Below are 15,282 nucleotides of genomic sequence, written 5' to 3'. Positions count from 1 at the left end.
AGCTCAAAAAAGGCCTTAAAATGCATTTTAGGCCTGCAAAAATCTAGAAATCTTTGGAGGCCCAAAAAAGGGCTATACAGGCATCCTAGACCCCCTAAAGTCCAGACAATGTTGGTGGCCCAATAACTGTGTCAGAGAGCTCTGATTGTCCCAAAAACATTTGCAGCCTGAAAGGGGCATTAACCCGCATCCTAGACCACTGAAATTCCCACAAATATTTTTGTCACGAAATATGCATCCTACACCCCTGAAAGTTCAGAAAATGTTGACAGCCCAAAAAAGGCCTTAAAATGCATTTTAGGCCTGCAAAAATGTAGAAAACTTTGGAGGCCCAAAAAAGGGCTTTACAGGCATCCTAGACCCCCTAAAGTCCAGAAAATGTTGGTGGCCCGAAAACTGTGTCAGAGAGCTCTGAATGTCCCAAAAACATTTACAGCCTGAAAATGGCATTAACCTGCATAGTACACCCCTGAAATTCCCAAAAACATTTTTGGACCGAAAAATGCCTCCTACACCCCTGAAAGTCCGGAAAATGTTGGCAGCACAAAGGCCTTAAAATTTATCTTAGGCCTGCAAAAATGTAGAAAACTTTGGAGGCCCAAAAAGGGGTTTGCATGCATCCTAGACCCCCTAAAGTCCAGAAAATGTTGGTGGCCCAAAAACTGTGTCAGAGAGCTCTGAATGTCCCAAAAAACATTTACAGCCTGAAAAGGACATTAACCTGCATAGTAGACCCCTGAAATTCCCAAAAACATTTTTGGCACAAAAATTGCATCCTACAGCCCTGAAAGTCCAGAAAATGTTGGCAGAACAACGGCCTTAGAATGCATCTTAGGCCTCCAAAAATATAGAAAACTTTGGAGGCCCAAAAAAGGGGTTTCCAGGCATCCTAGAACCCCTAAAGTCCAGAAAATGTTGGTGGCCCAAAAACTGTATCAGAGAGCTCTGATTGTCCCAAAAACATTTGCAGCCTGAAAGGGGCATTAACCTGCATCCTAGACCACTGAAATTCCCAAAAATATTTTTGTCACGAAATATGCATCCTACACCCCTGAATGTTCAGGAAATGTTGGCAGCCCTAAAAAGGCCTTAAAATGCATAGAGGCTGGAAAAAATGTAGAAAACTTTGGCGCCCCAAAAAAGGGGTTTCCAGGCATCCTAGAACCCCTAAAGTCCAGAAAATGTTGGTGGCCCAAAAATTGTGTCAGAGAGCTCTGAATGTCCCAAAAACATTTGCAGCCTGAAAAGGTCATAAACCCGCACCGTAGACCACTGAAATTCCCCAAAATATGTTTGGCCCTAAACTTGCATCCTACACACCTGAAACTTCAGGAAATGTTGGCAGCCCTAAAAAGGCCTTAAAATGCATCTTAGGTCTGCAAAAATGTCGAAAACTTGGGAGGCCAAAAAAGGGGATTACAGGCATCCAAGACCACCTAATGTCCAAAACATGTTGGTGGCCCAAAACTGTGTCAGAGAGCTCTGAATGTCCCAAAAACATTTGCAGCCTGAAAAGGGCATTAACCCGCATCCTAGACCACTGATATTCCCAAAAATATCAATGGCACAAAACATGCATCCTACACCCCTGAAAGTCCAAAAAATGTTGGCATCTCAAGAAATACCTTAAAATGCACCTTAGGCCTGCACAAATGTAGAAAACTTTGGAGGCCCAAAAAAGGGGTTTGCAGGCATCCTAGACAACCTAAAGTCCAGAAAATGTTGGTGGCCCAAAAACTGTATCAGAGAGCTCTGATTGTCCCAAAACCATTTGCAGCCTGAAAGGGGCATTAACCGGCATCCTAGACCACGGAAATTCCCAAAAATATTTTTGTCACGAAATATGCATCCTACACCCCCGAATGTTCAGGAAATGTTGGCAGCTCAAAAAAGGCCTTAAAATGCATTTTAGGCCTGCAAAAATGTAGAAAACATTGGAGGCCCAAAAAAGTGGTTTACAGGCATCCTAGACCCCCTGAAGTCCAGAAAATGTTGGTGTCCCAAAAACTGTGTCAGAGAGCTCTGAATGTCCCAAAAACATTTGCAGCCTGAAAAGGTCATAAACCTGCATCGTAGACCACTGAAATTCCCCAAAATATGTTTGGCCCTAAACTTGCATCCTACACCCCTGAAAGTTCAGAAAATGTTGGCAGCCCTAAAAAGGCCTTAAAATGCACATAGGCCTGCAAAAATGTAGAAAACTTTGGAGGCTCAAAAAAGGGGTTTACAGGCATCCTAGACCCCCTAAAGTCCAGAAAATGTTGGTGGCCCAAAAACTGTATCAGAGAGCTCTGATTGTCTCAAAAACATGTTCAGCCTGAAAGGGGCATTAATCCGCATCCTAGACCACTGAAATTCCCAAAAATATTTTTGTCACAAAATATGCATCCTACACCCCTGAATGTTCAGGAAATGTTGCTAGCTCAAAAAAGGCCTTAAAATGCATTTTAGGCCTGCAAAAATGTAGAAATCTTTGGAGGCCCAAAAAAGGGCTTTACAGGCATCCTAGACCCCCTAAAGTCCAGAAAATGTTGGTGGCCCACAAATGGTGTCAGAGAGCTCTGATTGTCCCAAAAACATTTGCAGCCTGAAAGGGGCATTAACCCGCATACTAGACCACTGAAATTCCCACAAATATTTTTGTCACGAAATATGCATCCTACACCCCCGAATGTTCAGGAAATGTTGGCAGCTCAAAAAAGGCCTTAAAATGCATTTTAGGCCTGCAAAAATGTAGAAAACTTTGGAGCCCCAAAAAAGGGCTTTACAGGCATCCTAGACCCCCTAAAGTCCAGAAAATGTTGGTGTCCCACAAATGGTGTCAGAAACCTCTGATTGTCCCAAAAACACTTGCAGCCTGAAAGGGGCATTAAACCAAATCCTAGACCACGGAAATTCCCAAAAATATTTTTGTCACGAAATATGCATCCTACACCCCCGAATGTTCAGGAAATGTTGGCAGCTCAAAAAAGGCCTTAAAATGCATTTTAGGCCTGCAAAAATGTAGAAAACATTGGAGGCCCAAAAAAGTGGTTTACAGGCATCCTAGACCCCCTTAAATCCAGAAAATGTTGGTGGCCCAAAAACTGTGTCAGAGAGCTCTGAATGTCCCAAAAATATGTGCAGCCTGAAAGGGGCATTAACCCGCATCCTAGACCACTGAAATTCCCAAAAATATTTTTGTCACAAAATATGCATCCTACACCCCTGAAAGTTCAGAAAATGTTGACAGCCCAAAAAAGGCCTTAAAATGCATTTTAGGCCTGCAAAAATGTAGAAAACTTTGGAGGCCCAAAAAAGGGCTTTACAGGCATCCTAGACCCCCTAAAGTCCAGAAAAAGTTGGTCACCAAAAAAATGTGTCAGAGAGCTTGGAATGACCCAAAAACATTTGCAGCCCGAAAGGGGCATTAAACCAAATCCTAGACCACGGAAATTCCCAAAAATATTTTTGGCACGGAAAATGCATCCTACACACCTGAAAGTTCAGAAAATGTTGGCAGCCCAAAAAAGGCCTTAAAATGCATCTTAGGCCAGCAAAAATGTAAAACAACTTTGCAGGCCCAAAAAGGGGTTTACTGGCATCCTAGACCCCCTAAAGTCCAGAAATAATGGTGGCCCAATAACTGTGTCAGAGAGCTCTGATTGTCCCAAAAACATTTGCAGCCTGAAAGGGGCATTAACCCGCATACTAGACCACTGAAATTCTCAAAAATATTTTTGTCACGAAATATGCATCCTACACCCCTGAATGTTCAGGAAATGTTGGCAGTCCAAAAAAGGCCTTAAAATGCATCTTCGGCCAGCAAAAATGTAGAAAACATTGAAGGCCCAAAAGAGGGGTTTACAGGCACCCTAGACCCCCTTAAATCCAGAAAATGTTGGTGTCCCACAAACTGTGTCAGAGAGCTCTGATTGTCCCAAAAACACGTGCAGCCTGAAAGGGGCATTAAACCAAATCCTAGACCATTGAAATTCCCAAAAATATTTTTTGGCACGGAAAATGCATCCTACACACCTGAAAGTTCAGAAAATGTTGGCAGCCCAAAAAAGACCTTAAAATGCATCTTAGGCCAGCAAAAATGCAAAACAACTTTGCAGGCCCAAAAAAGGGGTTTACAGGCATCCTACACCCCTGAATGTTCAGGAAATGTTGGCAGCTCAAAAAAGGCCTGAAAATGCATTTTAGGCCTGCAAAAATGTAGAAAACTTTGGAGGCCCAAAAAAGTGCTTTACAGGCATCCTAGACCCCCTAAAGTCCAGACAATGTTGGTGGCCCAATAACTGTGTCAGAGAGCTCTGATTGTCCCAAAAACATTTGCAGCCTGAAAGGGGCATTAACCCGCATCCTAGACCACTGAAATTCCCAAAAATATTTTTGTCACGAAATATGCATCTTACACCGCCGAATGTTCAGAAAATGTTGGCAGCCCAAAAAAGGCCTTAAAATGCATTTTAGGCCTGCAAAAATGTAGAAAACTTTGGAGGCGCAAAAAAGGGCTTTACAGGCATCCTAGACCCCCTAAAGTCCAGAAAATGTTGGTGGCCCAATAACTGTGTCAGAGAGCTCTGATTGTCCGAAAAACATTTGCAGCCTGAAAGGTTCATTAACCTGCATACTAGACCACTGAAATTCCCAAAAATATATTTGTCACGAAATATGCATCCTACACCCCTGAATGTTCAGGAAATGTTGGCAGCCCAAAAAAGGCCTTAAAATGCATCTTCGGCCTGCAAAAATGTAGAAAACATTGGAGGCGGAAAAAAGGGGTTTACAGGCATCCTAGACCCCCTTAATCCAGAAAATGTTGGTGGCCCAAAAACTGTGTCAGAGAGCTCTGAATGTCCCAAAAATATGTGCAGCCTGAAAGGGACATTAACCCGCATCCTAGACCACTGAAATTCCCAAAAATATTTTTGTCACGAAATATGGATCCTACACCCCTGAAAGTTCAGAAAATGTTGGCAGCTCAAAAAAGGCCCTAAAATGCATTTTAGGCCTGCAAAAATGTAGAAAACTTTGGAGGCCCAAAAAAGGGCTTTACAGGCATCCTAGACCCCCTAAAGTCCAAAAAATGTTGGTGGCCCACAAATGGTGTCAGAGAGCTCTGATTGTCCCAAAAACACTTGCAGCCTGAAAGGGGCATTAAACCAAATCCTAGACCACTGAAATTCCCAAAAATATTTTTTGGCACGGAAAATGCATCCTACACACCTGAAAGTTCAGAAAATGTTGGCAGCCCAAAAAAGGCCTTAAAATGCATCTTAGGCCAGCAAAAATGTAAAACAACTTTGCAGGCCCAGAAAAGGGGTTTACTGGCATCCTAGACCCCCTAAAGTCCAGAAAATGTTGGTCACCAAAAAACTGTGTCAGAGAGCTTGGAATGACCCAAAAACATTTGCAGCCCGAAAGGGGCATTAACACGCATCCTAGACCACTGAACTTCCCAAAAATATTTTTGTCACGAAATATGCATCCTACACCCCTGAAAGTTCAGAAAATGTTGGCATCCCAAAAAGGCCTAAAAATGCATCTTAGGCCTGCAAAAATGTAGAAAACTTTGCAGGCCCAAAAAAGGGGTTTACAGGCATCCTAAACCCCTTAAAGTCCAGAAAATGTTGGTGGCCTAGAAACGGTGTCAGAGAGCTCTGAAAGTCCCAAAAACATTTGCAGCCCGAAAGGGGCATTAACTCGCATCCTAGAGCACTGAAATTCCCAAAAATATTTTTGTCACGAAATATGCATCCTGCACCCCCGAATGTTCAGGAAATGTTGGCAGCTCAAAAAAGGCCTTAAAATGCATTTTAGGCATGCAAAAATCTAGAAATCTTTGGAGGCCCAAAAAAGGGCTATACAGGCATCCTAGACCCCCTAAAGTCCAGACAATGTTGGTGGCCCAAAAACTGTGTCAGAGAGCTCTGATTGTCCCAAAAACATTTGCAGCCTGAAAGGGGCATTAACCCGCATCCTAGACCACTGAAATTCCCACAAATATTTTTGTCACGAAATATGCATCCTACACCCCCGAATGTTCAGGAAATGTTGGCAGCTCAAAAAAGGCCTTAAAATGCATTTTAGGCCTGCAAAAATGTAGAAATCTTTGGAGCCCCAAAAAAGGGCTTTACAGGCATCCTAGACCCCCTAAAGTCCAGAAAATGTTGGTGTCCCACAAATGGTGTCAGAGACCTCTGATTGTCCCAAAAACACTTACAGCCTGAAAGGGCCATTAAACCAAATCCTAGACCACGGAAATTCCCAAAAATATTTTTGTCACGAAATATGCATCCTACACCCCTGAAAGTTCAGAAAATGTTGACAGCCCAAAAAAGGCCTTAAAATGCATTTTAGGCCTGCAAAAATATAGAAAACTTTGGAGGCCCAAAAAAGGGCTTTACAGGCATCCTAGACCCCCTAAAGTCCAGAAAATGTTGGTGGCCCACAAATGGTGTCAGAGACCTCTGATTGTCCCAAAAACACTTGCAGCCTGAAAGGGGCATTAAACCAAATCCTAGACCAGGGAAATTTCCAAAAATATTTTTGTCACGAAATATGCATCCTACACCCCCGAATGTTCAGGAAATGTTGGCAGCTCAAAAAAGGCCTTAAAATGCATTTTAGGCCTGCAAAAATGTAGAAAACATTGGAAGCCCAAAAAAGGGGTTTACAGGCATCCTAGACCCCCTTAAATCCAGAAAATGTTGGTGGCCCAAAAACTGTGTCAGAGAACTCTGAATGTCCCAAAAATATGTGCAGCCTGAAAGGGGCATTAACCCGCATCCTAGACCACTGAAATTCCCAAAAATATTTTTGTCACAAAATATGGATCCTACACCCCCGAATGTTCAGGAAATGTTGGCAGCTCAAAAAAGGCCTTAAAATGCATTTTAGGCCTGCAAAAATGTAGAAATCTTTGGAGGCCCAAAAAAGGGCTTTACAGGCATCCTAGACCCCCTAAAGTCCAGAAAATGTTGGTGGCCAACAAATGGTGTCAGAGAACTCTGAATGTCCCAAAAATATGTGCAGCCTGAAAGGGGCATTAACCCGCATCCTAGACCACTGAAATTCTCAAAAATATTTTTGTCACGAAATATGCATCCTACACCCCCGGATGTTCAGGAAATGTTGGCAGCTCAAAAAAGGCCTTAAAATGCATTTTAGGCCTGCAAAAAAACAGAAAACTTTGGAGGCCCAAAAAAGGGGTTTACAGGCATCCTAAACCCCTTAAAGTCAAGAAAATGTTGGTGGCCCGAAAACTGTGTCAGAGAGCTCTGAATGTCCCAAAAACATTTACAGCCTGAAAATGGCATTAACCTGCATAGTACACCCCTGAAATTCCCAAAAACATTTTTGGACCGAAAAATGCCTCCTACACCCCTGAAAGTCCAGAAATTGTTGGCAGCACAAAGGCCTTAAAATTTATCTTAGGCCTGCAAAAATGTAGAAAACTTTGGAGGCCCAAAAAGGGGTTTGCATGCATCCTAGACCCCCTAAAGTCCAGAAAATGTTGGTGGCCCAAAAACTGTGTCAGAGAGCTGAATGTCCCAAAAAACATTTACAGCCTGAAAAGGACATTAACCTGCATAGTAGACCCCTGAAATTCCCAAAAACATTTTTGGCACAAAAAATGCATCCTACAGCCCTGAAAGTCCAGAAAATGTTGGCAGAACAACGGCCTTAGAATGCATCTTAGGCCTCAAAAAATATAGAAAACTTTGGAGGCCCAAAAAAGGGGTTTCCAGGCATCCTAGACCCCCTAAAGTCCAGACAATGTTGGTGGCCCAATAACTGTGTCAGAGAGCTCTGATTGTCCCAAAAACATTTGCAGCCTGAAAGGGGCATTAACCTGCATACTAGACCACTGAAATTCCCAAAAATATTTTTGTCACAAAATATGCATCCTACACCCCCGAATGTTCAGGAAATGTTGCCAGCTCAAAAAAGGCCTTAAAATGCATTTTAGGCCTGCAAAAATGTAGAAATCTTTGGAGGCCCAAAAAAGGGCTTTACAGGCATCCTAGACCCCCTAAAGTCCAGACAATGTTGGTGGCCCAATAACTGTGTCAGATAGCTCTGATTGTCCCAAAAACATTTGCATCCTGAGAGGGGCATTAACCCGCATAATAGAACACTGAAATTCCCAAAAATATTTTTGTCACGAAATATGCTTCCTACACCCCCGAATGTTCAGGAAATGTTGGCAGCTCAAAAAAGGCCTTAAAATGCATTTTAGGCCTGCAAAAATGTAGAAATCTTTGGAGGCCCAAAAAAGGGCTTTACAGGCATCCTAGACCCCCTAAAGTCCAGAAAATGTTGGTGGCCCACAAATGGTGTCAGAGAGCTCTGATTGTCCCAAAAACGTTTGCAGCCTGAAAGGGGCATTAACCCGCATACTAGACCACTGAAATTCCCAAAAATATTTTTGTCACGAAATATGCATCCTACACCCCCGAATGTTCAGGAAATGTTGGCAGCTCAAAAAAGGCCTTAAAATGCATTTTAGGCCTGCAAAAATGTAGAAATCTTTGGAGGCCCAAAAAAGGGCTTTACAGGCATCCTAGACCCCCTAAAGTCCAGAAAATGTTGGTGGCCCACAAATGGTGTCAGAGAGCTCTGATTGTCCCAAAAACATTTGCAGCCTGAAAGGGGCATTAACCCGCATACTAGACCACTGAAATTCCCAAAAATATTTTTGTCACGAAATATGCATCCTACACCCCCGAATGTTCAGGAAATTTTGGCAGCTCAAAAAAGGCCTTAAAATGCATTTTAGGCCTGCAAAAATGTAGAAATCTTTGGAGGCCCAAAAAAGGGCTTTACAGGCATCCTAGACCCCCTTAAGTCCAGAAAATGTTGGTGGCCCACAAATTGTGTCAGAGAGCTCTGATTGTCCCAAAAACATTTGCAGCCTGAAAGGGGCATTAACCCGCATACTAGACCACTGAAATTCCCAAAAATATTTTTGTCACGAAATATGCATCCTACACCCCGAATGTTCAGGAAATGTTGGCAGCTCAAAAAAGGCGTTAAAATGCATTTTAGGCTTGCAAAAATGTAGAAAACTTTGGAGGCCCAAAAAAGGGCTTTACAGGCATCCTAGACCCCCTAAAGTCCAGACAATGTTGGTGGCCCAATAACTGTGTCAGATAGCTCTGATTGTCCCAAAAACATTTGCATCCTGAGAGGGGCATTAACCCGCATAATAGAACACTGAAATTCCCAAAAATATTTTTGTCACGAAATATGCATCCTACACCCCCGAATGTTCAGGAAATGTTGGCAGCTCAAAAAAGGCCTTAAAATGCATTTTAGGCCTGCAAAAATGTAGAAATCTTTGGAGGCCCAAAAAAGGGCTTTACAGGCATCCTAGACCCCCTAAAGTCCAGAAAATGTTGGTGGCCCACAAATGGTGTCAGAGAGCTCTGATTGTCCCAAAAACGTTTGCAGCCTGAAAGGGGCATTAACCCGCATACTAGACCACTGAAATTCCCAAAAATATTTTTGTCACGAAATATGCATCCTACACCCCCGAATGTTCAGGAAATGTTGGCAGCTCAAAAAAGGCCTTAAAATGCATTTTAGGCCTGCAAAAATGTAGAAATCTTTGGAGGCCCAAAAAAGGGCTTTACAGGCATCCTAGACCCCCTAAAGTCCAGAAAATGTTGGTGGCCCACAAATGGTGTCAGAGAGCTCTGATTGTCCCAAAAACATTTGCAGCCTGAAAGGGGCATTAACCCGCATACTAGACCACTGAAATTCCCAAAAATATTTTTGTCACGAAATATGCATCCTACACCCCCGAATGTTCAGGAAATTTTGGCAGCTCAAAAAAGGCCTTAAAATGCATTTTAGGCCTGCAAAAATGTAGAAATCTTTGGAGGCCCAAAAAAGGGCTTTACAGGCATCCTAGACCGCCTTAAGTCCAGAAAATGTTGGTGGCCCACAAATTGTGTCAGAGAGCTCTGATTGTCCCAAAAACATTTGCAGCCTGAAAGGGGCATTAACCCGCATACTAGACCACTGAAATTCCCAAAAATATTTTTGTCACGAAATATGCATCCTACACCCCGAATGTTCAGGAAATGTTGGCAGCTCAAAAAAGGCGTTAAAATGCATTTTAGGCCTGCAAAAATGTAGAAAACTTTGGAGGCCCAAAAAAGGGCTTTACAGGCATCCTAGACCCCCTAAAGTCCAGACAATGTTGGTGGCCCAATAACTGTGTCAGAGAGCTCTGATTGTCCCAAAAACATGTGCAGCCTGAAAGGGGCATTAACCCGCATACTAGACCACTGAAATTCCCAAAAATATTTTTGTCACGAAATATGCATCCTACACCCCCGAATGTTCAGGAAATGTTGCCAGCTCAAAAAAGGCCTTAAAATGCATTTTAGGCCTGCAAAAATGTAGAAATCTTTGGAGGCCCAAAAAAGGGCTTTACAGGCATCCTAGACCCCCTAAAGTCCAGACAATGTTGGTGGCCCAATAACTGTGTCAGATAGCTCTGATTGTCCCAAAAACATTTGCATCCTGAGAGGGGCATTAACCCGCATAATAGAACACTGCAATTCCCAAAAATATTTTTGTCACGAAATATGCATCCTACACCCCCGAATGTTCAGGAAATGTTGGCAGCTCAAAAAAGGCCTTAAAATGCATTTTAGGCCTGCAAAAATGTAGAAATCTTTGGAGGCCCAAAAAAGGGCTTTACAGGCATCCTAGACCCCCTAAAGTCCAGAAAATGTTGGTGGCCCACAAATGGTGTCAGAGAGCTCTGATTGTCCCAAAAACGTTTGCAGCCTGAAAGGGGCATTAACCCGCATACTAGACCACTGAAATTCCCAAAAATATTTTTGTCACGAAATATGCATCCTACACCCCCGAATGTTCAGGAAATGTTGGCAGCTCAAAAAAGGCCTTAAAATGCATTTTAGGCCTGCAAAAATGTAGAAATCTTTGGAGGCCCAAAAAAGGGCTTTACAGGCATCCTAGACCCCCTAAAGTCCAGAAAATGTTGGTGGCCCACAAATGGTGTCAGAGAGCTCTGATTGTCCCAAAAACATTTGCAGCCTGAAAGGGGCATTAACCCGCATACTAGACCACTGAAATTCCCAAAAATATTTTTGTCACGAAATATGCATCCTACACCCCCGAATGTTCAGGAAATTTTGGCAGCTCAAAAAAGGCCTTAAAATGCATTTTAGGCCTGCAAAAATGTAGAAATCTTTGGAGGCCCAAAAAAGGGCTTTACAGGCATCCTAGACCCCCTTAAGTCCAGAAAATGTTGGTGGCCCACAAATTGTGTCAGAGAGCTCTGATTGTCCCAAAAACATTTGCAGCCTGAAAGGGGCATTAACCCGCATACTAGACCACTGAAATTCCCAAAAATATTTTTGTCACGAAATATGCATCCTACACCCCGAATGTTCAGGAAATGTTGGCAGCTCAAAAAAGGCGTTAAAATGCATTTTAGGCCTGCAAAAATGTAGAAAACTTTGGAGGCCCAAAAAAGGGCTTTACAGGCATCCTAGACCCCCTAAAGTCCAGACAATGTTGGTGGCCCAATAACTGTGTCAGAGAGCTCTGATTGTCCCAAAAACATGTGCAGCCTGAAAGGGGCATTAACCCGCATACTAGACCACTGAAATTCCCAAAAATATTTTTTTCACGAAATATGCATCCTACACCCCCGAATGTTCAGGAAATGTTGGCAGCTCAAAAAAGGCCTTAAAATGCATTTTAGGCCTGCAAAAATGTAGAAATCTTTGGAGGCCCAAAAAAGGGCTTTACAGGCATCCTAGACCCCCTAAAGTCCAGAAAATGTTGGTGGCCCACAAATGGTGTCAGAGAGCTCTGATTGTCCCAAAAACATTTGCAGCCTGAAAGGGGCATTAACCCGCATACTAGACCACTGAAATTCCCAAAAATATTTTTGTCACAAAATATGCATCCTACACCCCGAATGTTCAGGAAATGTTGGCAGCTCAAAAAAGGCCTTAAAATGCATTTTAGGCCTGCAAAAATGTAGAAAACTTTGGAGGCCCAAAAAAGGGCTTTACAGGCATCCTAGACCCCCTAAAGTCCAGAAAATGTTGGTGTCCCACAAATGGTGTCAGAGACCTCTGATTGTCCCAAAAACACTTGAGGCCTGAAAAGGGGCATTAAACCAAATCCTAGACCACAGAAATTCCCAAAAATATTTTTGTCACCAAATATGCATCTTACACCCCTGAAAGTTCAGAAAATGTTGGCAGCCCAAAAAAGGCCTTAAAATGCATTTTAGGCCTGTAAAAATGTAGAAAACTTTGGAGGCCCAAAAAAGGGCTTTACAGGCATCCTAGACCCCCTTAAATCCAGAAAATGTTGGTGGCCCAAAAACTGTGTCAGAGAGCTCTGAATGTCCCAAAAATATGTGCAGCCTGAAAGGGGCATTAACCCGCATCCTAGACCACTGAAATTCCCAAAAATATTTTTGTCACAAAATATGCATCCTACACCCCTGAATGTTCAGGAAATGTTGGCAGCTCAGAAAAGGCCTTAAAATGCATTTTAGGCCTGCAAAAATGTAGAAATCTTTGGAGGCCCAAAAAAGGGCTTTACAGGCATCCTAGACCCCCTAAAGTCCAGAAAATGTTGGTGGCCCACAAATGGTGTCAGAGAGCTCTGATTGTCCCAAAAGGATTTGCAGCCTGAAAGGGGCATTAACCCGCATACTAGACCACTGAAATTCCCACAAATATTTTTGTCACTAAATATGCATCCTACACCCCCGAATGTTCAGGAAATGTTGGCAGCTCAAAAAAGGCCTTAAAATGCATTTTAGGCCTGCAAAAATGTAGAAATCTTAGGAGGCCCAAAAAAGGGCTTTACAGGCATCCTAGACCCCCCAAAGTCCAGAAAATGTTGGTGTCCCACAAATGGTGTCAGAGACCTCTGATTGTCCCAAAAACACTTGCAGCCTGAAAGGGGCATTAAACCAAATCCTAGACCACGGAAATTCCCAAAAATATTTTTGTCACGAAATATGCATCCTACACCCCCGAATGTTCAGGAAATGTTGGCAGCTCAAAAAAGGCCTTAAAATGCATTTTAGGCCTGCAAAAATGTAGAAATCTTTGGAGGCCCAAAAAAAGGGCTTTACAGGCATCCTAGACCCCCTAAAGTCCAGAAAATGTTGGTGGCCCACAAATGGTGTCAGAGAGCTCTGATTGTCCCAAAAACATTTGCAGCCTGAAAGGGGCATTAACCCGCATACTAGACCACTGAAATTCCCACAAATATTTTTGTCACGAAATATGCATCCTACACCCCCGAATGTTCAGGAAATGTTGGCAGCTCAAAAAAGGCCTTAAAATGCATTTTAGGCCTGCAAAAATGTAGAAAACTTTGGAGCCCCAAAAAAGGGCTTTACAGGCATCCCAGACCCCCTAAAGTCCAGAAAATGTTGGTGTCCCACAAATGGTGTCAGAGACCTCTGATTGTCCCAAAAACACTTGCAGCCTGAAAGGGGCATTAAACCAAATCCTAGACCACGGAAATTCCCAAAAATATTTTTGTCACGAAATATGCATCCTACACCCCTGAAAGTTCAGAAAATGTTGACAGCCCAAAAAAGGCCTTAAAATGCATTTTAGGCCTGCAAAAATGTAGAAAACTTTGGAGGCCCAAAAAAGGGCTTTACAGGCATCCTAGACCCCCTAAAGTCCAGAAAATGTTGGTCACCAAAAAAATGTGTCAGAGAGCTTGGAATGACCCAAAAACATTTGCAGCCCGAAAGGGGCATTAAACCAAATCCTAGACCACTGAAATTCCCAAAAATATTTTTGGCACGGAAAATGCATCCTACACACCTGAAAGTTCAGAAAATGTTGGCAGCCCAAAAAAGGCCTTAAAATGCATCTTAGGCCAGCAAAAATGTAAAACAACTTTGCAGGCCCAAAAAAGGGGTTTACTGGCATCCTAGACCCCCTAAAGTCCAGAAATGTTGGTGGCCCAATAACTGTGTCAGAGAGCTCTGATTGTCCCAAAAACATTTGCAGCCTGAAAGGGGCATTAACCCGCATACTAGACCACTGAAATTCCCAAAAATATTTTTGTCACGAAATATGCATCCTACACCCCTGAATTTTCAGGAAATGTTGGCAGTCCAAAAAAGGCCTTAAAATGCATCTTCGGCCAGCACAAATGTAGAAAACATTGAAGGCCCAAAAGAGGGGTTTACAGGCACCCTAGACCCCCTTAAATCCAGAAAATGTTGGTGTCCCACAAACTGTGTCAGAGAGCTCTGATTGTCCCAAAAACACTTGCAGCCTGAAAGGGGCATTAAACCAAATCCTAGACCATTGAAATTCCCAAAAATATTTTTTGGCACGGAAAATGCATCCTACACACCTGAAAGTTCAGAAAATGTTGGCAGCCCACAAAAGACCTTAAAATGCATCTTAGGCCAGCAAAAATGCAAAACAACTTTGCAGGCCCAAAAAAGGGGTTTACAGGCATCCTACACCCCTGAATGTTCAGGAAATGTTGGCAGCTCAAAAAAGGCCTTAAAATGCATTTTAGGCCTGCAAAAATGTAGAAAACTTTGGAGGCCCAAAAAAGGGCTTTACAGGCATCCTAGACCCCCTAAAGTCCAGACAATGTTGGTGGCCCAATAACTGTGTCAGAGAGCTCTGATTGTCCCAAAAACATTTGCAGCCTGAAAGGGGCATTAACCCGCATATTAGACCACTGAAATTCCCAAAAATATTTTTGTCACGAAATATGCATCTTACACCGCCGAATGTTCAGAAAATGTTGGCAGCCCAAAAAAGGCCTTAAAATGCATTTTAGGCCTGCAAAAATGTAGAAAACTTTGGAGGCGCAAAAAAGGGCTTCACAGGCATCCTAGACCCCCTAAAGTCCAGAAAATGTTGGAGGCCCAATAACTGTGTCAGAGAGCTCTGATTGTCCGAAAAACATTTGCAGCCTGAAAGGTTCATTAACCTGCATACTAGACCATTGAAATTCCCAAAAATATTTTTGTCACGAAATATGCATCCTACACCCCTGAATGTTCAGGAAATGTTGGCAGCCCAAAAAAGGCCTTAAAATGCATCTTCGGCCTGCAAAAATGTAGAAAACATTGGAGGCGGAAAAAAGGGGTTTACAGGCATCCTAGACCCCCTTAATCCAGAAAATGTTGGTGGCCCAAAAACTGTGTCAGAGAGCTCTGAATGTCCCAAAAATATGTGCAGTCTGAAAGGGACATTAACCCGCATCCTAGACCACTGAAATTCCCAAAAATAT

This window comes from Ambystoma mexicanum, chromosome 12 (genome assembly GCF_040938575.1).
Source record: "Ambystoma mexicanum isolate Mex_15411 chromosome 12, UKY_AmexF1_1, whole genome shotgun sequence".
NCBI classification, from domain to species: domain Eukaryota; kingdom Metazoa; phylum Chordata; class Amphibia; order Caudata; family Ambystomatidae; genus Ambystoma; species Ambystoma mexicanum.
Note: the sequence above shows the minus strand (reverse complement) of the source record.